General features: G+C 39.0%; 1 protein-coding gene across 1 annotated transcript in view; it reads right to left on the bottom strand.

The window, feature by feature from the left end:
* Nucleotides 1-23,388, bottom strand: part of LOC128648623 (beta-1,3-galactosyl-O-glycosyl-glycoprotein beta-1,6-N-acetylglucosaminyltransferase 4) — an 80,264-nt gene extending 56,876 nt beyond the window's left edge. The window contains exon 1 of the mRNA XM_053701404.1: nt 23,219-23,388. The gene's annotated coding sequence lies outside the window, so the exon portion shown is untranslated. The remainder of the gene's footprint in view (nt 1-23,218) is intronic.
* Nucleotides 23,389-24,794: the final 1,406 nt, after the last annotated feature.

Raw genomic sequence — 24,794 nt, 5'->3', positions numbered from 1 at the left:
ATCGTTTTTTTTTTTTTTTTACTTTTTAAACTGATTATAACTTCTTTATTTTACATCATTTTCTGTAGTGTAGCGGTTCCCACCCGCTCCCTCCCCGTGCACGCGCCCGCCCTCCCGTGCACGCGCGCACGTCCGTGCGCGCCCCCGGGCATCCCCGCCCACGATCCGGCCCCCCTCCACATCTCCAGGGCCATCGATGGCCGCCACCCGCCTCCCGGTACTGCTCCCACCCACCAACGAAGGAAGCCACCGATCTCCGGTGCAGAGAGGGCCACAAAGTGGCTCTCTCTGCATCGGATGGCTTCAAAAGGTTATTGCAGGATGCCTCCATATCGAGGCATCACTGCAATAACCGGAAAGCAGCTGGAAGCAAACAGGATCGCTTCCAGCTGCTTTCCACACCGAGGACGTGCAGGGTACGTCCTCAGGCATTAACTGCCTTTTTTTTGAGGACGTACCCTGCACGTCCTCGGTCGTTAAGGGGTTAAAGGGACACTAAACCCAAAAATGTTCTTTTAGGATACAGTTAGAGAATACAATTGTAAACAACATTGCAATTTACTTATATTATCTAATTTGCTTCATTTTTTAGATATTGTTTGTTGAAGAAATAGCAATGCACATGGGTGAGCCAATCACATGAGGGATCTAAGTGCATCCACCAATCAGCAGCTACTGAGCCTATCTAGATATGCTTTTAATCAGAGAATATCAAGAGAATGAAGCAAAATAGATAACAGAGGCAAATTAGAAAGTTCCTTAAAATTGCATGCTCTATCTGAATCATGAAAGAAAACATTTGGGTTTACTGTCCCTTTAAGGTCTCCGGTAGCTCCATATGTTGTTGCTTAATGGTGTGAGCAGTTATGGCTGGTATAAAGTGACTTTTACCACCTTTGGCTATATTCACTGCCCAGAGATCCTGACTCACGCAACCATCCTAGAGCACGGTCAGGCTCTGCCCCCGTGAATATCATTTTAAAGGCACACTATACTGTAAAAGTTGTTTTCCCTTAATGTGTTTCTTTTTTATTATTATTTATTTACTTAAGACCAACAATGGATGCAGACATAAACAGTAACTACTCGCCACACAGTAACAATAAAGCAACATATACTATATTTCTAACTATATAAAGATGCAGTAAACTCATTATAAAAATAATAATGTTACTATTCTTTTATTAAAGGGACATAATACTCATATGCTAAAATCACTTGAAACTGATGCAGTATAACTGTAAAAAGCTGACAGGAAAATATCACCTGAGCATCTCTATGTAAAAAAGGAAGATATTTTACCTCACAATCTCCTCAGCTCAGCAGATTAAGTTCTGTGTAAAAAGTTATACTTCACCTGCTCCCAGCTGCAGGTAAAAATAAAAAAAAAATGAAGAAATGAACACCATCCATTCAACATCAGCAGTGCTGAGGTCATGAACTCTTACTGTGATCTCATGAGATTTGACTTAACTCTCATGAGATTTCATAGTAAGCTTCCTTTACCTGATTGGTGAAATAATATGAGAGTTCACGAGGCTCATCCTTTCAGCTGTCCCAGGACAGAGACACTAAAATGCTGCTTAGAAATCCTTTACAATGGGAGGTGGCTACTGAGGAACTTTTGAGGTAAAATATCTTTCTTTTTTACATAGAGATGTTCAGGAGATATTTTCTAGTCAGCTTTTTACAGCTATACTGCATCACTTTCAAGTGTTTAAACATTTGGGTATTATGGCCCTTTAACTATTAAATCTTCTAGGACCTTTGCCCTCATTGTTGGGATTTTATTTTCTTTCTATAATAAATAATTATAATAATCTCGCAGCTACTACAATACCTTATAAACTCGTATACCACTAACATATTTCTCTTCCCTTTGAATACATTGATTTTTTTTCTTTATAAAATTTTAAAACCCATTTTATAAAAAATAAATAAATAAAACCCTCTCTCTCCTCTCTTTACCATAATCCCAACACTACAATATCTGCATCTCTAAAGGGAAAAATTAATTCATTTTGTTCACTTTCAGGAAGAGCTGTAATAAACAATGACCAAGTTTTTGACATCTTGTTCATTGTTCATATTGCCCTATTACAAGTTGTTTCTTAATAAAATTAATCCAATTCAGCAAATTTTGGTACTTGTTTTTCTTTCCATTTCTTAAATATTAGGTACCTTGAAGCTAATATTGCTTTATTTATAATTTTACAATCTTTTCCAAATAATTGTTGATTAGACAGTGGAGGGCAGCATAGCCCGTAACACACATAAGAATTAAGGCCCTGTTGCTGCTGTGAAGTGACAGCAATGTTGCATTAGTGTGGGTGGGGTTTGGGCTCACCTTTAAGAGGCCAAGCTACAGGCCCCAGACCCTCTTTCCAGCTCCTTTTCACAGCTTGCAGGATCTTCATTGTCCGGTTAAGCAGTCTGCTGCAGCATGGGCTGTTCTTTAAAATCTTCCATAACACCTGTGAGGAGTGATGAGTTGGAGGAGTTACTGATCGGAGTCCCACCATCTCCGGTGAGTCGTACCCCAAATTTTTCCCTTTACCCTGCAGTTTAAGTGTATTGGGGGGACCTGGGTGCCCTATAGGTACCAAAACTATAGCTATTATCCCATGGATAGCAGGCCGATGGCAGCTGCTTGTTTGGGGGGTCGGGTACCCCCTTCTCCTGGTTTCTGTTTTTCCCCTAATCAGATTTTAACAACCCCTGATGCGCATCTCTAGGGTGGATCGTTGGCTGGAGCGAGTATTGATACTTGCCTCCGCCATCGGTTACGCTGTCCACGTCCGGGCCTGCAGTGGTCGCGCTCTGGCAGTTGCTTGTGTCGGTTCTGGCAGGCGGGGGTCGCGACTTTCGGCGGTTCTTCCCCTCCTTCTCCTGGTCGTCAAGTGGCTTCGGGCGAATCTTCAGCCATGCGGGTAGCGTCATCCATTGTCGATGTTGTCACTTCCGGTCTGGGCACTTCCGGTGACGTCATTTGCAGTGACGTTATTTCCGGAACCGCCATTCGAGATCCGGCAACCAAGCAGGTAGGATCGTCTCCGCCTCCGGGGTCCTCAGGTAAGAGAGGAGTGCCTCGGGGAGGGGGGGGGGGGGGGGACGAGGCTAAGGGGCTCTGCGCTCGCTGGCAAATAAATTGCTTGCAATACTTGGGGGGCATGATGTAGAAGTGCACGGGAGCATTCGCAGGCCAGAGGCTGTGGTTCAGGTGATAGGAGGGCATTTATGAGCAGACCACAGGCCTGACCGGGGGTGCTTTTGCTTATCAACCAATTGATTTAGATAGTCAGCCTTTTTATATGGCAGTCAGTCAGTGAGGATCGGGCGCAAGGCCCCACTGCTGGCGGCAAATTGAGACCTAGTAGGAGTTACGCCGTGTTCATGTCGTGGTGCATGAGAAACACATCATGTAGGGCACGCGAGCGTTCACCTGGGGTATCTCCCAGCGGGACTGCATTTGGGGTAACAATTAACGTTTTCAGCCAGGAAGGGCCCAGGTGCTTTTCTTAGTTTATGCAAAGCAATGGAGATAGCACAAAACAGGGCTTCTCCAGACAGGTATAGTTGCGAATGCAGTGTCTGAATCGCAAGAGAGTGGCGTGTCTGATTGTATGGAACAGTGTGTGACGCAGTGCACAATTTTCTTGGTCAAGGGGGACTAGATTCTACTTTGACTGTGGCTGGGGGGTCCTTGTCCTCTCCCCGTGGTATTCCTCTCTCGCAATTCTCATTTCAGTAGAGCATGGAATCGCAAGAAGTGGGTTTTACCGATCAATCTGGTCCAGGTGGTCGTACCGAAGAGGAGCAGAGCCGTCGGGAGCAGCCCTCGATGTCAACTGGTTCCCAGCCCATGCAGCAGTCATTTGGAGCTGTTAAGAGACCTTTTGGGTTCATGGCTTAAGAGGTTTAGCTCATCTTTGGATGATTCAGGGTCAGAAAGTGATAGGTCAATGGGGTTGGAGGCCAAGGGTCAGGAAAGAACGTATAGACTGATGAAATGTCTGCCCCTTCCCCCTGGTTAGTCCCACATGGAACCCCATGTTCAGTTGCCAGCTTCTCCCGTGCCTGCGGGGGTTGCAAGCCCCGAGGCGACGCTGAGACGCAAGGAGACTATGTATGGGGACACGTATTCGTGGCCCTCATTCAGCCTTCACAAGCATCTCAAGACAAAAGAAAGGTAAGAAGGATCCGAGAAGGTAAATATGCTCAAATATTTAAGCTCTCTGCTAAAGCCTACTGCCAGAAGGAAATGGCGGAGGATGGCGCAGGCCCCAAAAACATTTAAAAGGCCAGATACGTTCGACGAAGGGCGGATATGCTTTCGTGTACGCTTCTTCTTGCTATCTCATGTAATTTTCGGTTCAGGCAGTGGATACTCCGAAGTATCAAGTTGCCAGTGAATCTAATTTCGAAGGGGTGTGGAGGGGTTACATTGTTGCTTTTCGCAGAAAAGGCTCAATTGGGGCCTAAACAACCAGTTGTGCCTGGGCAGCCCTCTGCTGGGCCTGCTGGTAACAGAGATTTTCAGCAGTATTGACGGTGGCCCGCGGGGTCTGCTGGCGTTTTCAGGATATGCTATGCGTCAAGGGAGCAACCTGCGCGTTCCTACACGCCTGCAGGTATTATAGCAGGAGCCACTCTGGCCCCGAATGCGTAAGGTTCCAGGAAGCTTGGCGTTCCCAGGAGACACAGGGCCCTAGCGAAAGGGTGGCCACACAGCCGTAATTGAAAAGTGCTGATGCTATAGCCTAATAGGGAGGCCGTGAGTACTGGACGCAGGCCCCTGATAGTTATTCCTGACAATTCTAAGGTATGTGGTTCCTTGGCCCGCAGGAACGTGGAATTAGCATACCAATTCATAGGTGGTAAGGAAAATAATTGGGCCAGAACATAGCATTGGGCTGTATGGCTGGCCCATTTAAGGGGATACCGATGCCGGGATTGGTAATATCTCCTTTGGGGGTCGTTCCTAAGAAAGAGCCCGGAAAATTAGGTTAATTCAACACCTTTCTTTTCTGAAAGGTCGGTCGGTAAATGATGCTATTTCTGCTCAATTTAGTTCAGTTCACTACCAGTCCTTTGATGATGCTCTTGCATTGGTCAGGAGGGCAGTTAAGGGAGATCTTTTGGTTTTTGGCTCCTTCCCATCCACCCCTTCCTCCTTTCAACTCATGGGGTGTGGGTTTAGGGGTGAGTTTTTTAGGTGGACAGATGCCTTGCCCATGGGTTGCTCCGTTTCTTTTGCTTATTTTAAGGCTTTCAGTAGCTTCCTGCACTGGACTATTGCTGCGGCTAACGGTTTTGAAGGCCTGGCACCTACCTGGATGATTTTCTGTTGGTAGGCTACCCTGGGTCGTCCAAATGCTCCTTTCCTAGGAAAGTCACAAGAGTGTTGTCGGACAGGTTGGGCGTTCCTCTGGCAGTAGACAAGACGCAAGGTTGTGGCAATGCAGTGTCGTTTTGGCCACAGGATAAAATGGACCGTATGCTGAAGGAGGTTAGGACCAGGAACTCGTAGGTCCATAAAGGATCTATGGAACCCTTTTGGGCCTCCTGAACTTTGCTGGGAGAGTCATTCCCCATCGGGAAGAATTCTCCTCAGGTGGCTCGTACGTCAAATGTGTGGGGCCCGGTCCCACACTTGCAGGTTTCGTGTATCTGAGATGGTTGACCGCCTGGCAGCGTGAGAACAGTTTCTGAGTCACTTTAAGGGTGTCTTTTGGATTTTTTTCCCCATTATAGTGGCCCTTGAGATATGGGGCAAACAGCTCTGTAACTGCGAGGTAGTTTTTGGACAGACAACATGAGTTGTCTTCAACTTATGTCTGGGTCCCCAGCGGTAGTAAGGTCTTGAGCCTACTGGTACTGAGGTGTCTACACCTGGCCATTGTGTTCTGTGCACAACGTATTCTTGGGGTGCAGAATTGGATTGCTGATGCGCTCTCCCGCTTTCAGTGGGAAGCCTTCTATGTTTTTAGTTCCTCAGGCGGATGCTAACGGTTATCTTTGGCCTGATTACTTTTGGCTGGTGGCATTGGATGGGACCTCTAATAACGATGATCCAGTCTTCATTGGCCCCTTCTACCTAGAACACTTATGTAAGACACTGGTCTGAGTGGATCACCTTCAGCATTGTGAAGGGTCAGCGGTCATGCAACGGTGATCTACGGGGTCTCCTGGGCTGGATCGCTGAACTTCAAGGTAATGGGGTGTCTAAGGGGGCAGTCTGTTCCCGACTGTCTGCTGTTTCCTTCCCTTGTAAACTATATGGCCTCATTGACTCTTCCAAGACCTTCTTGGTGAGAGAGAGGTGTTGAGTGTTTGGGAGCGTATGATACCCAGAACGAGGAACATTGGGGGTCCTGTTACTATTGAATGGCTGGCGAACCTTTGTCGAGCCTTGCCTGACATGTGTTTTTCTAATTATGAGGCTACCCTGTTCACAGCTGCCTTTGGGCTGGCTTTTCACTGGGCGCTAAGGGTGGATAAATTAGTCCCCCCCTTCGAGGACCAAGCCTGGTGGCCTGTTGGCCTCTCATGTAATCAACGTTGAGTCGGCTGTACTCGTTTTCCTATTTGGATCAAAGACCGACCAAGAAGGCAGAGGTTCTTGGATCTCTTTATCTGGCCACACGGGCTTCGCCTGTTGCCCAGTTAGACTAGTTAGGGCCTTCATGGACGCGCATCCTTAGGGTCCCTTGCTATTTCTAGCTCATGCTGATGGTTCCCCATTGACTAGATTTCCGTTTCGGAAGTTTTGAACTGGGCAGTGGCTACAGTAGGCCTTGATCCTAGGGTCAACGCCCCTCATTCATTTAGGGTTAGAGGAGCTACAACCGCCGCTCGGTTGGGTGGGTCTGTTCACCGTATTAGATCATTGGAGCGGTGGAGGTAAAAAGAAACCTGTTGTACGCTAGGCCATTGACTGAATAAGTGTTTTGTTTGCCTAGCGCTGTTCCCTTATTAATTTTTGTTTCATTGCAGGACCGAAAGAGGGTCTGTTGAGAGGGTGGATCATGGGTCACTCCTACATCCATTGAGCAGAGCGCGATCGAGGGACCAGATGGATGCCAGTTGGGATTTCCTTCCTTTAGGGTTACCTTTAGATGATTGGGCCGCAAGGGGTTGATTTGGTCAGGTCTGCCTGGGTTGTTGTAGGGGGCTGTGCACTGGTGGGAGAAACTTCATGTTCTGTTCATTCACGCCGGTGGGAATGATAGAAGGCTCCTGCAGTGCAAACAGCTCAGTGCGGTGATTCAGTCTGACCTGCACACTTTCCATACTTGGGTCCTCAATGCTAGGATAGGATGGTCCAACATTATCCCTAGAATAGAATGACACCATATGCAGCCCACAGGGTGTCCTTTCATGTCCGTAAGAAGCTGAACAGGGAAATGAGAATTTTCTGGTTTTGGATAAGAGATTTTGTTGTGGAACATCACAACGGCTGAGAGGAGCCTCTACAGGATGGACGGGGTGCATCTCTCTGAGAGGGGCATTGACCTGTTCCTATGTAATTTGAGGCATGCTATTTTATTACACCTATGAGGGTGGCGGCAAGAGCTGTATCTGTGGGCTATCTCTTGTGGCGGTTGGCCCATGCCCCGGTTTGCCATCAGAGGTGACGGCTGGCCCAGGGGGAGAGTAGTCTCTGCAGGCGCGCGCCAGGGGTCCCTCCCCCATTCTGAAGATGCCGAGAACACCCTAAGCCTGTGCGTGCAGCTAAGCTCCGCTTGTGTAGGCATTCACGGGCGTGGTCCATCTTCCTACCGGGGGGGTACTTACTCTCCTAGCTAGATTGTCGCCACCTGGTTTAAGGTTTGCAGTGTTGCTTCCAGCCAGTTCCTATGTTCTATAATAAATGTGACCCACGGGTCTTTACCCACACTCTGTGTTTGTGTCTTTATTCCAAGTTATTTATTGCCAAAGTTATAAGTTAATAGATGTTAAGATATATATTTCAGTAAGTTCTATGACTGTTAAGTTATTACAGCAAACCAGGAGGATAGGGTATTTAATTACTTATGTTAAGAATATTACTTGATCAATTGTTAATTGAATATTTTTTTCAAAATTGTATTAACCCCTTAATGACAACTGACGTACCAGGTACGTCATGAATTAACTAACAGTTAATGACAATGGACGTACCTGGTACATCAGTTGTCTAAGAGAGTGCTGGAAGCGATCGCAATCGCTTCCAGCAGCTCTCAGGGTATTGCAGTGATGCCTCCATATGGAGGCATCCTGCAATACCATTTAGAAGACTCCGATGCAGAGAGAGCCACTCACGCCGGGTGCCGGGAGCGTGCGCATTAGCTGGCACTGACACTGACACCAATGAGGAGGGAAGAGGGGGGGGGAAATATTTTTTTAAAAAATAATATAAAAGGATCTGGGAGGGGGAGGGGGATAGGGGTATTGTGGGGGGCTGCTACACTACAGAAAAAATAAAAAAAGCAAAAGAACAAAAAACACTTGTTTTTGGGGCAAATTGGGTACTGGCAGACAGCTGCCAGTACCCAAGATGGCCGCAATTAGATAGGGGAGAGGGTTAGAGAGCTGGGGGGGGGGGGGGGGGATCATGGAGGTTGGGGCTAAGGCAGGAGTCCATCACAGCTAAAATATTTTATTTTTTTTATAAAAAAAACAAAAAACTCCTTTTATTTAGTACTGGCAGACTTTCTGCCAGTACTTAAGATGGCGGGGACATTTGTGGGGTGGGGGAGGGAAGAGAGCTGTTTGGGAGGGATCAGGGGGTGGGATGTGTCAGGTGGGAGGCTGATCTCTACCCTAAAGCTAAAATTAACCCTGCAAGCTCCCTACAACCTACCTAATTAACCCCATTCACTGCTGGGCATAATTTAGGTGTGGTGCGCAGCAGCATTTAGCGGCCTTCTAATTACCAAAAATCAGTGCCAAAGGCATATAAGTCTGCTATTTCTGAACAAAGGGGATCCCAAAGAAGCTTTTACAACAATTTGTGCCATAATAGCACAAGCTGTTTGTAAATAATTTCAGTGAGAAACCTAAAATTGTGAAAAATGTAAAGTTTTTTTTTTATTTGCTCGCATTTGGCGGTGAAATGGTGGCATAAAATATACCAAAATGTGCCTAGATCAATACTTTGGGTTGTCTTCTAACAAAAAATATATACATGTCAAGGGATATTCAGGTATTCCTGACAGATATCAGGGTTCCAATGTAACTAGCGCTAATTTTGAAAAAAAGTGGTTTGGAAATAGCGAAGTGCTACTTGTATTTATGGCCCTATAACTTGCAAAAAAAGCTAAGAACATGTAAACATTGGGTATTTCTAAACTCAGGACAAAATTTAGAAACTATTTAGCATGGGTGTTTTTTGGTGATTGTAGATGTGTAACAGATTTTGGGGGTCAAAGTTAGAAAAAGTGTGTTTTTTTCCATTTTTTCCTCATATTTTATTATTTTTTTTGTAATAAATTATAAGACATGATGAAAATAATGGTATCTTTAGAAAGTCCATTTAATGGCGAGAAAAACGGTATATAATATGTGTGGGTACAGTAAATGAGTAAGAGGAAAATTACAGCTAAACACAAACACAGCAGAAATGTAAAAATAGTCATTGTCATTAAGGGTAAGAAAATTGAAAAATGGTCCGGTCATTAAGGGGTTAAAGGGACACTGTACCAAAAAAAATTATTTCGTGATTCAGATAGAGCATGCAATTTTAAGCAACTTTCTAATTTACTCCTATTATCAAATGTTCTTTATTCTCTTGGTATCTTTATTTGAAATGCAAGAATGTAAGTTTAGATGCCGGCCCATTTTTGGTTAACAACCTAGGTTGTCCTTGCTGATTGGTGGATAAATTCATCCACCAATCAAACACTGCTGTCCAGAGGTCTGAACCAATAAAAATGCTTAGATGCCTTCTTTTTCATATAAAGTTAGCAAGAGAAAGAAGACAAATTGATAATAGGAGTAAATTAGAAAGTTGCTTAAAATTGCATGCTCTATCTGAATCACAAAAGAACATTTTTGGGTACAGTGTTCCTTTAAGCCAAAATTCTATTTTAAACAAATATTGTCTAATTTTTGGAGATTCCCATAATAAATGCAAGACATTTGCAGCTATTAAGATACATTTCTGACTTTTGTTAAATTGTATATTGTTCCATAAAAAAAAAAACTTTTTCTAGAGTGTAATAGGCTTCATAAACGTGAGATTCTCTCAAGTAGAGGATAATGTAGTTTTTTCAACTTTCATTATCAAGATTTTAATTTTTTCCCCAATCTATTTCCTTTTCTTCATTTAATGTATTCCATTTCTGAGCTAGATATTCCATATTTGCACTTTAATGACAATACTAATTTATACCATGGAGAGATGGTATATATTCAATTTTTTACAAATGTTAACCATTATTCTAATCTATCCCAATTCCAAACAAATCCATTTTGATGAAATGCATTGAATTATTTTTTTTTTTTACTAAAGAATTCTTGTTTTAATTCTGAGAACAATTTAATACCATTACCTTCCTGATTCATAATCGGATATATACAAGTTAGGCCTTTGTTGCTCCACCTTCTGAAAACTTCTACACTCATACCCTCTGGAAATTCTGGGTTGTCTCCAATAATTAATTATTTAGAAATCCCAAACTTCACCTCTAATTTTGTACATAGTTTTTGCCATGACCAGATCGGGTTATAAATAGTCTTTAACTTTTTTATCTTTACGGAGGCATTTTATTCACCTTAAAGGGACATGAAAAAGAAAACTTTTCTTTCACGATTCAGATAGAGAATACAATTTTTATAAAGTTTCCAATTTACTTCTATTATCAAATTTGCTTTGTTCTCATGTTATTCTCTGTTGAAGAGATATCTAGATAGGTAGCGTGCACATGTCTGCGGCACTACATGACAGGAAATAGTGCTGCTATCTAGAGCTCTTGCTAAAGTATAACATTGTTGCAAAACTGCTGCCTTATAGTGCCGCAGACGCTTGCACACTTCTGGACTTAGTTTCCTGCTTTTCAACAAAAGAAATTGAGAAAACAAAGAAAATTTGATAATAGTAAATTGGAAAGTTTTTTAAAATCGTATTTTCTATCATGAAAGAAACACTTTAGGTTTTATGGGCCTTTAATATGAGCAAGAACTGGAAGTCATTATGTGTTTACTAAACATTTTTCTAGCTCTGAGACTGTATAATTTGTGCTATCTGTAATTAAACTTTATACTTCTAAATCTGGTAGACCTAAACTGCCACATTGATTCTCTAAACATAACTTTTTAAGTTTAATCAGCCATAAAAACTGTTATAATACAAAATATTCCTATTCCCCTTAATGTGTTTATAATGAGTTGTTATATAAGCTACAGGGCATAAATATAAATTGGGAATTGCTTCTTTAGGTTTATTTTTGCATTTGAAATAACCGATTTAGCTCATTGAAACAACAATTCACTGTTTACAAAAGCTCATTCAAATGGGTTAAGCCTACAGGAAGAGCAGGCCTCCTTAATTTATCTCTTTCTCGGTTAACAAAGGCCATTCTTAGGTACTGAAATTTTCATTATGGGTTGTGGTTTTAATGAGCAATGCCTGTTATTTAAATTGCAAGAATAAACCTAAAGGTGCATTTTCATATCCAAGTATATTTAAAAGGGACAGTCTAGTCCAAAATAAACTGTCATGATTCAGATAGAGAATGCAATTTTAAACAATTTTCCAATTTACTTTTATCACTGATTTTGCTTTGTTCTATTGGTATTCTTAGTTGAAAGCTAAACCTAGGAGGTTCATATGCTAATTTCTAAGACCTTGAAGGCCGCCTCTTCTCTCAGGGCATTTTGACAGTTTTTCACCACTAGAGGGTATTAGTTCATGTGTGTCATATAGATAACACTGTGCTTACGCTATGATTGGCTAAAATGGATGTCTGTCAATAGACCTGAAATAAGGGGGCAGTTTGCAGAGGCTTAGATACAAGGTAATCAGAGGTAAAAAGTGTATTTATATAACTGTGTTGGTTATGCAAAACTAGGGAATGGGTAATAAAGGGATTATCTATCTTTTTAAACAATAAAAAGTCTGGGGTAGACTGTCCCTTTAATACTGCATATGGTATAACAAGTCATTGGGGACACATTCAAAAATGCAAAAATGAGTCTGACTGCCCCTTTAATAAAACCTTGTCAACTTGTGCATTACTGCCCCTGCTGGTAAAAAAAGTGATCAAAATATTCAATTTTATTGAGGGATTTTGAATGTGATTCAGCAAAAAAGAATTGTTTTTACAAAGTATCCTATAAAAGTACAACCTTTAGTATTAGTTACAAATTGTATAAGTATAAATAAATCCCAAGGGAAACAGGTTCAATAAATAGAGATTCAACCTTTTGTACTTGATTTAAATTAGTTTTTTTTTTTTCCTATTTAGAAGAAGGAAAATGAAGAATACTATGAGAAAAAGGTGCAAAGCTCTGAAAAATTCTCGCTTATTCTTCTCTACTTACTGAGAAGAAAATGTAAAGTATTGAACAGCGTTAACAATGATCCATAGCGTTTTATAGCCAATTTACACTAATAAAATATATCTTCATCAAGTTGAACATTGTCTTGAAATCATAAAGATGCAAATGGAAGAATTGAGAAAGGAGTAATGAGAAGTTTCTATTGATGTGGTTAATTTTGGAGACATGTATCTCCACTTACGTTTATGGAGAAATGTTATGTTACAACCAGTTTCCAAACTTTACCACCTCAATGGAACTAGGTATTAGTGGATATAACAGAAATAGGGAGGAAGATAGGAGGACGTTACAATCAAACAAGGTAAATGAAGCAGCAATTCATGAAGACTGATGAGAGAACAATATGATTAGGAGAGGAAGAATGATAAAGAAGCTGTAAAATATTCCTTCGGTGGCCTATATGGCAATACTGTACTATATAGATTTGATGGACTAATGCAGTTTAATTGTTAGCAATGCACCATTTGGCACTTTTTACTCTATATAGGCACAGACATACTGATCAATTTGTATGTATGTATGTATGTATGTATCTATCTATATATATGTAATTATGCAGGTATGTATGTATCCATCTATGTATATATCCATCTATCTATATGTATGTATGTATGTATCTATATATGTATCTATCCATCCATCTGTGTATGTATGTATGTATCTATCTATCTATATGTAATTATGCAGGTATGTATATATCCATCTATCTATATGTATGTATGTATGTATGTATGTATGTATGCATCCATCCATGTATGTATGTATCCATCTATGTATGTATGTATGTATGTATGTATCTATCTATCTATCTATCTATCTAATTATGCAAGTATGTATGTATCCATCTATGTATATATATGTATGTATGTATGTATGTATGTATGTATGTATGTATGTATCTATATGTAATTATGCAGGTATGTATGTATCCATCTATGTATATATCCATCTATCTGTATGTATGTATGTATGTATGTATGTATGTATATATCCATCTGTATGTATGTATGTATGTATGTATGTATGTATGTATGTATGTATGTATGTAATTATGCAGGTATGTATGTATCCATCTATGTATATATCCATCTATCTATATGTATGTATGTATGTATGTATCCATGTATGTATGTATGTATGTATCTATATGTAATTATGCAGGTATGTATGTATCCATGTATGTATGTATGCATCTATCTATCTATATGTAATTATGCAGGTATGTATGTATCCATCTATCTATGTATGTATGTATGTATGTATGTATGTATGTATGTTTCTATCTAGCTATCTTACTCCCTATGATCATAAAGTAAACTGAAAAGGTTCAAAGGTTTTCTTTAGATTCTGCATTATAATGTTTTTAGGTTTCCATCACAATATACATTCCTGTTATTGGTAGATACATTGCAGATGATCTCCAATGCATTAGCAACATAGCTGATTTTTAGCAGCAGCCTGTGAGCAAATTTAGAACTGTCCTATTCCAAGTGCATAATAATTTACACAAGCAGTATGTTTACTATAAATAGCAGGGGTGAGAGCCAGTACCGCTGTGCAGTTAATCTCTAACTTACAAAAACAATCTGATTACAGCTGGGCTCTGTCCCACCAGCAAAACACACACCAGCACATTTCAGCTAATATGATAATTCCAATTTGCATATCAGTAATAAATGAGTAACATTGCATTATATTATCATTATTACAAGTTTTCAGAGTCAATCCCTTTTATTTAACTAACCTGCAAAAAAATGATAAGTACCTAGCAATAGTATCTCATTTACATCTAGCAGTTTGGTAAAATAAATACAAATTTAGTTTTAATGAAGGACTCAGAGTGACTTATGAGCATAGCTCAGCTTACAATGTCGCTCTGCTGCAGGCCATGCATAGGTTCTGACTAGGTTTAGTTTATTAGTTACGATGTGGGGGGCTGGCGGTTTAAGGGTTAATAGGTTTAGATTATTAGTTGCGATGTGGGGGCTGGCGGTGCATGTGTACGTTTTGTAAGAATGTTATACACTTGCAAAAGCACTAGGTGGCAGTAGTTTTTCCTGCCATGCTACAGATACGTGCACACTACATCGGTGGTGGAAATACTGACTCCACAGACTCTGCAATGGGGGGTGGGGCACAGGTAAGAAGGACCCGCAGTCTGTCCAGCATTAAAGGGCCATAGGCTCTCATCACCAGCTGTGGAATAGTGGTAGGGAGCAGAAGGATGCCACAGAACGACCTGTGCGCACAGTGCATTTTGGAAAGTCGCTTCGCTACAGGCCAGGGAGTCAGAGATGGGAGGCAATGAAGTAACTTGCTCGCACAGCGCATGTTGGAAGGCCATTATGCTGCAGACCAGACAGCCAGGGATGGGAGGCCTCGAAGTTACTTGTGCGCATAGCTCAACTTACAAGGTCGCTCTGCTGCAGGCCACGCATGGGAGAGTTAAGAGCCGGGGTGGCTAGACAAAAAATTGCTGCATACATTTTTCTGCAAAAATTGTAATTTATAGAAAAATGAAAAATTGCATTGATAATACGCAGAAGAATAAAAAAATCATATTTAAGGCACACCGCAAAAATCGTAATAAAATTACACTGCTTTTACAAAAAAACGTGGTGAAATTTGTAGTTATAATACAAATTTAAAGCATATTATTTGTCTTATTCTCTTTCAGATTCTAGCATATGCTAGAAACATAGATTACGTCACATTACGCAAAACACGTATTACCCTTATAGAAAAAAAACACATGCATATGAAATTAGAGGCAGTTGTAAGATAATATATACTGAAAACAGGGTAATATGATTTGTATTGGCTGCAGTATGTAATTTTTAAAGTGTGGCTCCTTTTCCCTGCTTCCCAACAAAGCTTCTCTTTCTAGCGGGACCCATTATTTTCTATAAGAGTTATCTCACAACTCACAGGGATAGCCCCTTTTTGAGATTTTTCTGAGGGAAACTCCTGAGAGTGTCAACATGTTTTTTTTTTTTTATCAAATGTTAGATAATCTGGCCCTTAGTGTTCATAAACCAATGAGTCCCACCATGTTGTAACCTAAGTTGCCTTCCCTGCTGAGGCCAGATAAGGACAATCATCAATGGGTCACTAGGGTGTGCAACCAATAGCAGCGTTCTACTTTCACTTTTAAGGGGAACTGGAAAACCAAATTAAATTATAGGAAACAGAGACAAAATAAATATATTGCAAAAAAAAAATTTTTTATTTTTTTTTACTATATATAACATTTTATATTACAATCTCAAAAAATCCATGTCTCTTTAAGCTATTTTTTCTGAACTACTATTATACATTTATAAACACACGTGTCAAATATAATTCACTTTTTTTCATAAATTTAAAAATTACATTATTTTAATTGTGACCAAGAAGTACTACTTCTATTTGATATGTATATACTTAGCTTTCATGTATGTAAAGAAACTTATTGAAAATGACTCTCTTTCCAGTAAAAGGTAGGTTTGCTAAGTTTCTGGTATTTAACCAGACAGTCTGGTATGTCAACTGGTTATCCAGTAAATATATGAAAAAAGAACAATTAAAGGGAAATAATTTTTTGCAAAATGGATGTTTCTGTGTTTTCTTGAAAAAACAAACAAGTATGTTCAGTTGTATGCCCTTAGGACATGTCATTCTCCAATGAAGCTTTGGAAGTTTTGCTTATAATGCCAGTAAGTTTCTGTCCTACAGACAAGTATTGCACAAATATACATATAATGTTAACATGTTTTAAATAGTGCTGCTTCATATGCATACAGTTTATACAATTTACAATATTGTGTATGTTTAAGTGTTTATGTTAGTTTTGAGAACTGTTGTGGGCATATTGATGTTAGGAGCTACATGTAAATGGATCTAATCTGAAGTTGAATGTACATATATAGCTGACAGAAGTTTCAGGGTTTTGATCTCAGACTGACAGGGGCTTTAAGGCTATGGTCCTGATCCCAGGATCCATATTAGCATATCACTGAAAGCATCAAGGACACCTGTTCTTAACCTCACCTACTGCTCTCCCCTGAATAACTGCTGGTTGTCTAGGGTTACTGTGAAGGACAGAAGTCCGCCTTAAATATAGGAAAATAATATTTATTTAAATGCATACATGGGGGGAGATTCATATGAAGAGCTGTTAAATGTAAATACAAGCATACTGAATACGACTAAACTATGTACACACACACACACACACACACTTTGTTCCGATGTTAACATTTTTAATCCAGGCACAAAAGGGATAAGAAGGTAACCATAACTTGCTATTCAAAAAGAAAGGGAAAAGACAAAAAAGAGAAGGAAAAAGAGAATTGCACTAGCAAATGGTATCCAAATTTAAAATATTGTTAATTTATTATATTTTATTGGGAGTGGGTGCTGTATACCAAAAGAACATTGATATTATAGTGGTAGTAGACCACTGAAGTGTATACTACTTAGCACTCCATACCATTGTTCCACTATAGGAATATAACAAGTATGATCCCTTTTTTGGAAAACACAATAAAAATAAAAATATAACTTTATTAGAATAGCATATTAAAGGCCTTTGATAAAGCGTTTCAGGTGAAACATGTTAGAGCACTAGCCGAGGATATATGGGATCCTCGTTTTTTTAAACAAATTATGGGAATAACTATAATTAATATTGCACAAGTAGCTAACAGAGATGGTTTACCTACCCTGGTTAAAGTAATAGTAAATCCTAGGGTTTGTAAAACGCTAGGATTTACCAGTGGAACAAATAAAGGGGACTTTCAGTCATGAAGTATGACTTCATGCTGAAAGTTCCTTTATTTGTCTGAAGTGTTTGCCGCACTGAGCACCTCAGGCAGCAGAACGCTATTTTGCTGTGAGGTGATCTTAGCCAATAGTGTGCTAGCTATCCGGCATGGCGTCAGCTGGCCCGCATGGCTATTGGCTAAGAGGTGGAAATGTCACCTCACAGCAAAATAGCGTTCTGCCGTGGGCTGCCTGAGGAGCTCAGTGCGGTGAACGCTTTAGACAAAGAAAGGGACTTCCAGCATGAAGTATTTTATACTTCATGACTGAAAGTCCCTTTTATTTGTTCCAATGGTAAATCCTAGCATTTCACAAACGCTAGGATTTACCATCACTTTAATATGGGTAAACTTGTAGATCGGTAGTGTGCGTATATACTAAAAAAAAAAAAATATTTCAGCATGTGCACATTTATCAGTGCCATTGTGCCGAGTCGAGTGGCGTGCTTACTGACTAACGTTGGCAAGTACTATTCATGTTACGCTGTGGCATGATCACTCTAGAACACAATATAGATATTGTAGTTTTATAATAAACACATTCGCTAAGTGTCATTCAATAAATTTTTGAATGACGCTACGGTACAATATAAAAAGCATTGTAGGATTTAAAATAATGGAGTAACATACAAATTAAGATCATACCTACCTATTGGTCAAGTTACTTTTCCATTTAAACAAACCATTGCTATTTTTCATTTTAACTATCTAATATTTAGTAAGTGGTTACTATTCAATTGTGTATCATAACTAATACATTGTTGCAGTTCAGCAACATTGTTCTATTGCCAAATCACTCACTACCAAGTGAATTATTTCAATGGTAGTACAATATTGATGTATCTTTTTGTATATCAGTTTGTTTGCCACACACAGAGCAAATAATAATCTGTACTAATTTATGTCTATTTAAAGACAAACTATTCCAGTACACGATGCTATAACACTGCTACTTTGCAGTTTAAAAGTAGACTTTTTGCTTTAACTTTAATGGACACTATTTGAAAGATAATCCAGAAATTTCAATAATACTGTTACACCAATTCACTATTAGGTGAACAGTACTTGTATATTTACAATAATTGTACCAGATAATATAGTGGATCATGTATTTATTTTTATATCTGCATATCCATATAGTGTGCTGACCCAGCAGACTAGATGTAACCAGGGGTACGACTTTCATCTCCCACATATCACTATACATTGTTGCATAGTGGAACTACTGTGTCAATCATACAAATACATTTTTCATCATTTTCTTTTAATTTTTTCTTCCCATTTTTAATATCCAATTCTAATAAAGTTATGTTTTTATTTTGATTGTGTTTCCCAAAACAGGGGATCAACCATACCTTGCTATCTGCATTGTGTAGTGCTTGCTAACAGCAGGGTGTGGTTCACTAATTAACTGTTTCACTGCTGGGCCGCTCACAAAATCAGTCTAAGGCCAGAGCATGGCACACATATATACACTCGCATGCACATTCACATACATATACTTAGCGCTTAGCACATATTTAGCTTAGCGCACTGCCTCCCAGGACCTGCACTTAAAGGGACACTGAAACCAATTTTTTTTCTTTCGTGATTCAGATAGAGCATACAATTGTAAACAACTATATAATTTACTCCTATTATCAAATTGTCTTCATTCTCTTGGTATCTTTATTTGAAATGCAAGAATGTAGGTTTAGATGCCGGACCATTTTTGGTGAATAACCTGGGTTATTCTTGCTGATTGGTGGATAAATTCATCCACCAATAAAAAAGTGCTGTCCAGAGTACTGAACCAAAAAAAAAAAAAAAAAAAAAAAAGCTTAGATGCCTTCTTTTTCAAATAAAGATAGCAGGTGAACAAAGAAAAATTGATAATAGGAGTAAATTAGAAAGTTGCTTAAAATTGCATGCTCTATCTGAATCACGAAAGAAAAAAAATTGGGTTCAGTGTCCCTTTAAAAGAGAAGACTCTGAGAGCTGCCACATTAAAGGGACACTAAACCCAAACATTTTCTTTCATGATAGGTAGAGAATAACATTTTAAACAACATTACAATTTACTTACGAGGCATCTATGTGCAGCCATCAATCAGCAGCTACTGATCCTATCTAGATATGCTTTTCAGCAAAGGCTATCAAGAAAACGAAGCAAATTAGATAATAGATGTAAAATAGCAAGTTGTTTAAAATTGCACGCTCTTTCTAAATCATGAAAGAAAACATTTGGGTTCCATGTCCCTTTAAGCCTCCTATTATAGTGAAGAAGAGGAGAGAGTTAGCCTGGTTTTCCAGCCCGCTAAAGGTAAGTATAAAGCTATAGATGAACTTTCACCGGCGGCTTTGGAACATTTAGATTTAACGAAAATTAATGTAAATGTTTTATGAATGTTCAGTGTTTGTTTAGTTTAAAATATAGCGCAGCCAACAATTATTCATGGAAACTAATTTCCCTGAACATTCATTCCAAAAAATTCGGCAGAACCAAATTTTTCACTGCTGCACATGTCAAACAAACACATACACACACCAGTAACCATAACAGAAATAGTCTATATTAATTCTTTAGTAAAAGAGCTACACATCTTTTTATATTTAAAGGGACATGAAAGTGAGACCTCAAAAAAAAAAAAATATGTCATGATTTAGACAGAGTGTGCAATAGTAAACAACTTTCCAATTTACTTATATTATCAGATTTGCTTCATTCTCTTGGTATCCTTTTTTGAAGGAGCAGCAAAGAACTACTTTGAGCTAAGTGAACACATTGGGTGAGTCAATGACAAGAGGCATATATGTGAAGCCACCAATAAGCAGCTAGCTCAAAGTAGTGCATTGATGCTCCTGAACCTATGTATGCTTTCAAACAAAAGATACCAATAGAACAAAGCAGATTAGATAATACAAATAAATTGGAAAATCATTTAAAACGACATGCTGTATTTGAATCATGAATGTTTATTTTTACTTTACTATCCCTTTAAATTGACATAAAACCCAAATTTGAATTAGGAGGCACAAAGCATATGTACGAGCTTTGTGCACAACAAATGCAGAAATAGTGATACATTTTAGTAGAAACCGTTTTGCTGATACAATATACTTTTCAAAACTGAAACATAATCATTAAAGCTTTCTGTCCCTTTAAAGTATGCTGCACAAAAATATTTGCAGTCAATTTTTAGTTATTGCACTATGATGAAAGCATATGCAATATATGTAGCAATACATTTAAAAAGTCATTCTATAAATTAATAATCATTATAGCATTAAACTTGTATTTTATATTGTAGGAGTTCCTACATTTTATTAGACATTCACATTAATAGAAATATGGCTCTTAATTAGTGAAAATATCACTAGTCTCCTTTAAAAAAAAAATATGTGAGTGTGTATGGTGAGGGAGATTAGTATGAGGGATAATACCTAAAAAATGCAACCTTGGCAGTTGGCACTCAAAGAATAAGCACAGCATTACTAAGAAGTAAGTTAATTAAATGTGCATTTAAAGGGACACTAAGCCAAAATTTTTTCTATCATGATTCAGATAGAGAATATAATTTTAAACAACATTCCAATTACGTGTTTTATCTAATTTGCTTTATTCTTTAGATATCCTTTGTTTAAAGGGACAGTCAACACCAGAATTTTTGTTGTTTAGAAAGATAGATAATCCCTTAATTACCCATTCCCCAGTTTTGCAAAACCAACACTGTTATATTAATACACTTTTTATTTCTGTGACTAACTTGTATCTAAGCATCTTCTGACCGCCCCTAATCACATGACTTTTAGTTATTATCTATTGACTTGCATTTTAGCCAATTAGTGCAGTGTCTGCCACTAGCCATGGGCGTGATCACAATACTATCTATATGGCCTACATGAGCTTGCTCTCCCCTGCTGTGAAAAGTAAATAAAATAGAGGCAGTCTTCAAGGGCATAGAAATTATCATATGAGCCTTCCTAGGTTTGCTTTCAACTAGAATACCAAGAGAACAAAGCAAAATTGTTGATAAAAGTAAATTGGAAAGTTGTTTAAAATGACATGCCGTATTTGAAAAATTAAAGTTTAGGACTTGACTGTCCCTTTAAGAAATAGCAATGCACATGGGTGAGCCAATCACATGAGGCATCTATGTGCAGCAACCAATCAGCAGCTACTGAACCTATCTAGATATGCTTTTCAGCAAAGGATATCATACGAATGAAGCAAATTAGATAATGGAAGTAAATTAGAAAGCTGTTTAAAATGACATGCTCTTTCTAAATCATGAAAGAAAGAAAAAATTTGGTCTTATGTCCCTTTAAGACTAGAAACCCAAACCACAGAACTCAGTTGACAGCTCAACTAAGACAACATATAACAGGACAAGAATATGAATACAGTTCCCTAGAACCATTATCAAATTCACTAGAACATATGGACATGTATGACTTATGTAACGAAACACACTTTCTTGATAAAATGTAATGCAGTATAACAATAACAGTCATTCTACATTCGCTATTTAAACAAGATGCGAAAATGTCGATATGAATTTGTCAGGAAAGTTTGTGCATATTTTATTATTGTTTTCAACTGCATTTGTCACAGCTATCAGAGAATTATGTATGGGTGCAGCAAACTTTAGCTTCTACCACACCTCATTTCTAATACAATTTAAAACATATTATTGTCATGAAAAAAAAGGACTTTTGAAAATGAAGAGAAACACAAAACCAAGATCTGTGCCAGAACTGACAGCATTTCTCAGATCGTTCTTAATCTCGGGATAAAATGAAATATAGAACATAAACAGGATGCTGCTTGGTAAAAGGGGGGGCTTTTCATAAGTTTGCAGACATTTGCAGTTGTTGATGCCAAACATGTCACGAAGAAGATATAGTACTTTGTTCAGGCGGAGATATTAATATTTGGCATAAACAGTCGAGTTACAGAAGCTACTGGTACTTTATCTCACCAAAAAAAAACTAACAAATGTGACTAAAAGCAGCCAAGTCATTTGATGCTGAACAACTTTAATAGTGAAGTGAAACAAACAGTAAATAGAATAAAAATGAAAATAGGGGGAAATTGGTATTTCCTATTTTAGCCTGTTGCAGTGAAAACCAAGGACTAACAGACAATCCTCCTGGCCATGTGATAACATTTTGTGCATGCTGTATGCACGATTCAGAAAGACATTAGCTGAGATAACGAATTTAGCTAAAAGGATATATTTATTTTTGGATGGTTGGGACTGGAATCTGGATGGATCAATATTATTTACCAATCACTATTTAAACCCACCACGATCCACCTCCTTAACTCTCTATATTCATAGGCAATGTTGCACAATATCAGATATATGACTTTTCCCTCTGATTACAGCTGCTTTACCTTTGCCCTGCAACTCTAGGTTGCTGCTTTTTCTTATCAGTTGGTCTGGGGGACAGCTATAAGCAGCAGTACTTATTGTACAGCATCAGCCCTACACAGAGCTGGAGGGGACACTAAGTAAGCGAAATGCTCTCTGCTAAATTCGCATGTTGCCACCTTAGAAGGTTAGGAGTGGGTACTTACTAAAGCAGAAGGTATACAGCACTTCAGCAGCAGATATATATTAGTGTGGTAGTAGTACCGTTGCAACATCAGGGTGTTGCTGGAACTAATCACATGTAATTATTGCAACTTTACTGCCAGTATTCAAAAGATGTCCTACGATTGGCAGGTTTTAATCTTTAGTTTTTTTAATCAAATCTGCATGCCTTATATATATATCTGTACTCCTGTTCTTGGTCCTGTTCCTCAGTGCGCAGCTAGTGTCACTAACTCACAAGTAGTAAAGTAGTTAGAAGAGTTTCCCACGCAAACTTATAATTGAGCTACTCACGAAAGTGCACCGGAGGGCAGGGTCTTGGGCAATGTCTCTTGACTTAATGTGGCGCCTTTGTAGATTGGCAATAAAAGAGGTAGCTCTGATCCTCGTCCCCTTGGTTATTCGCTAGCACACAGCTTTGCCTCAGTATTTGACAGGACAGGAAGAAGCCTGGCTATAGTAGAGAGGTGTATATAAGGGGCTATGATGACAGACTGTGACGTGTGGGAAGGAGAATGGCTCCTCCTCCAGCACAGAGAAGGAAGTGTTTTTGAGCTAGTGGAGCTAATTTATAGTTGGTTTTCTCTGTATGTACTTTGTGCTGATGTCTGACCATATCTATTCCCTGATAACTGATTCTATGGAATTCTAACGCTAACGCAGAACTATAACACTATTGTGGTTCGCTGTTATTTTTGGACATGGGTTGTATGTGGGTGCGGTGAAAAGATCATATAATTATAATTACTTTCTGTGGAAAAAAATGCCTCTAAAAATGCTGCAGTTATTGTGTTATCCAATAAATAAACTGAAGCTTAAAAACGTCATACAGGTTGTTAGATATTTTATTGCCAGCCTGTAGATATCACACTCAATTTCCTTAATTGTAAGACAAATATGTTGTGCTCTCCTTTACCAGGTTTACAAGTGACGAATAACTGTATCGTGTCATTAAGGAACATTATCCAGGGGCATTAGACATTTTAGTGCCAGCCTGCGGATACCAGATTTTTCTTTTACATACATGGGTGCACACTGGGGGCGGGAAAATAGGGGGACAAATCGAATGTCTCCGCCCCTAGAATTTTACTCATTATTTCTTACGCCCCCGAGCAGGGCCGCCATCAGGGGGTGACAGGGGTGACTCCTGTCAGGGGCCCAATGGGCTTGGGGGGCCCCATGAGGCAAGAACTAAAAAAAAAAAATTTTTTTTTTTTTTTTTTAAATTTTGGCAGCCACCAGTGGGTACTACAGCAGAGTGCTAATTGAGCATGGGAAATGTTATTACAAGGAGTAGAGTATTAGCATTTGAGAGGATTTCTGAGTGTGCACTAAACCACTATGCACAATGTGAGACAGACTTGGCACTTTGTTTGTACAGTGTGTGCCTGAGTCAGACGGCAGATAACTTTCATTTGCAGAGGAGGTAGGACTTACTTGGCAAATGTTTTTTATTTCTTTGTGCAATTTAAGATTGTAACTTCAGTGTGGTAGTAGTTGTATGGTGGGGCCAGGGGTCCATAAAAACACATTTTTTTAGCAGCAGTGTATTTATGATTATTTGACAATGCTGTAGAAATTCTATATTTAAAACCACGCAGAAATGTTTCCTCCTCAATACACAAATGATATATATATTACATTCCAGTTTACTGCCCCTTTATGCAAGGACTTTCCAGATACAAGGAGGCATTTTATCTAAGATTTTTACATCTGCATAACATGTTATACTCTCAGACTAAGATTGCTCAGTGTTGGAAATGAGACAGGTTAACTTAAAACTGTTCAGTTTACTCTACAGCTGACTTAATTTTGAAATGCATACCAACAAGCTTAAATCCTGCATTTAACCAGATCTAATGGTATGAGT

This window comes from Bombina bombina, chromosome 2 (genome assembly GCF_027579735.1).
Source record: "Bombina bombina isolate aBomBom1 chromosome 2, aBomBom1.pri, whole genome shotgun sequence".
Lineage (NCBI taxonomy): Eukaryota > Metazoa > Chordata > Amphibia > Anura > Bombinatoridae > Bombina > Bombina bombina.
The sequence above is the reverse complement of the archived record's forward strand: the minus strand, read 5'-3'. Positions and strand labels throughout refer to the sequence as shown.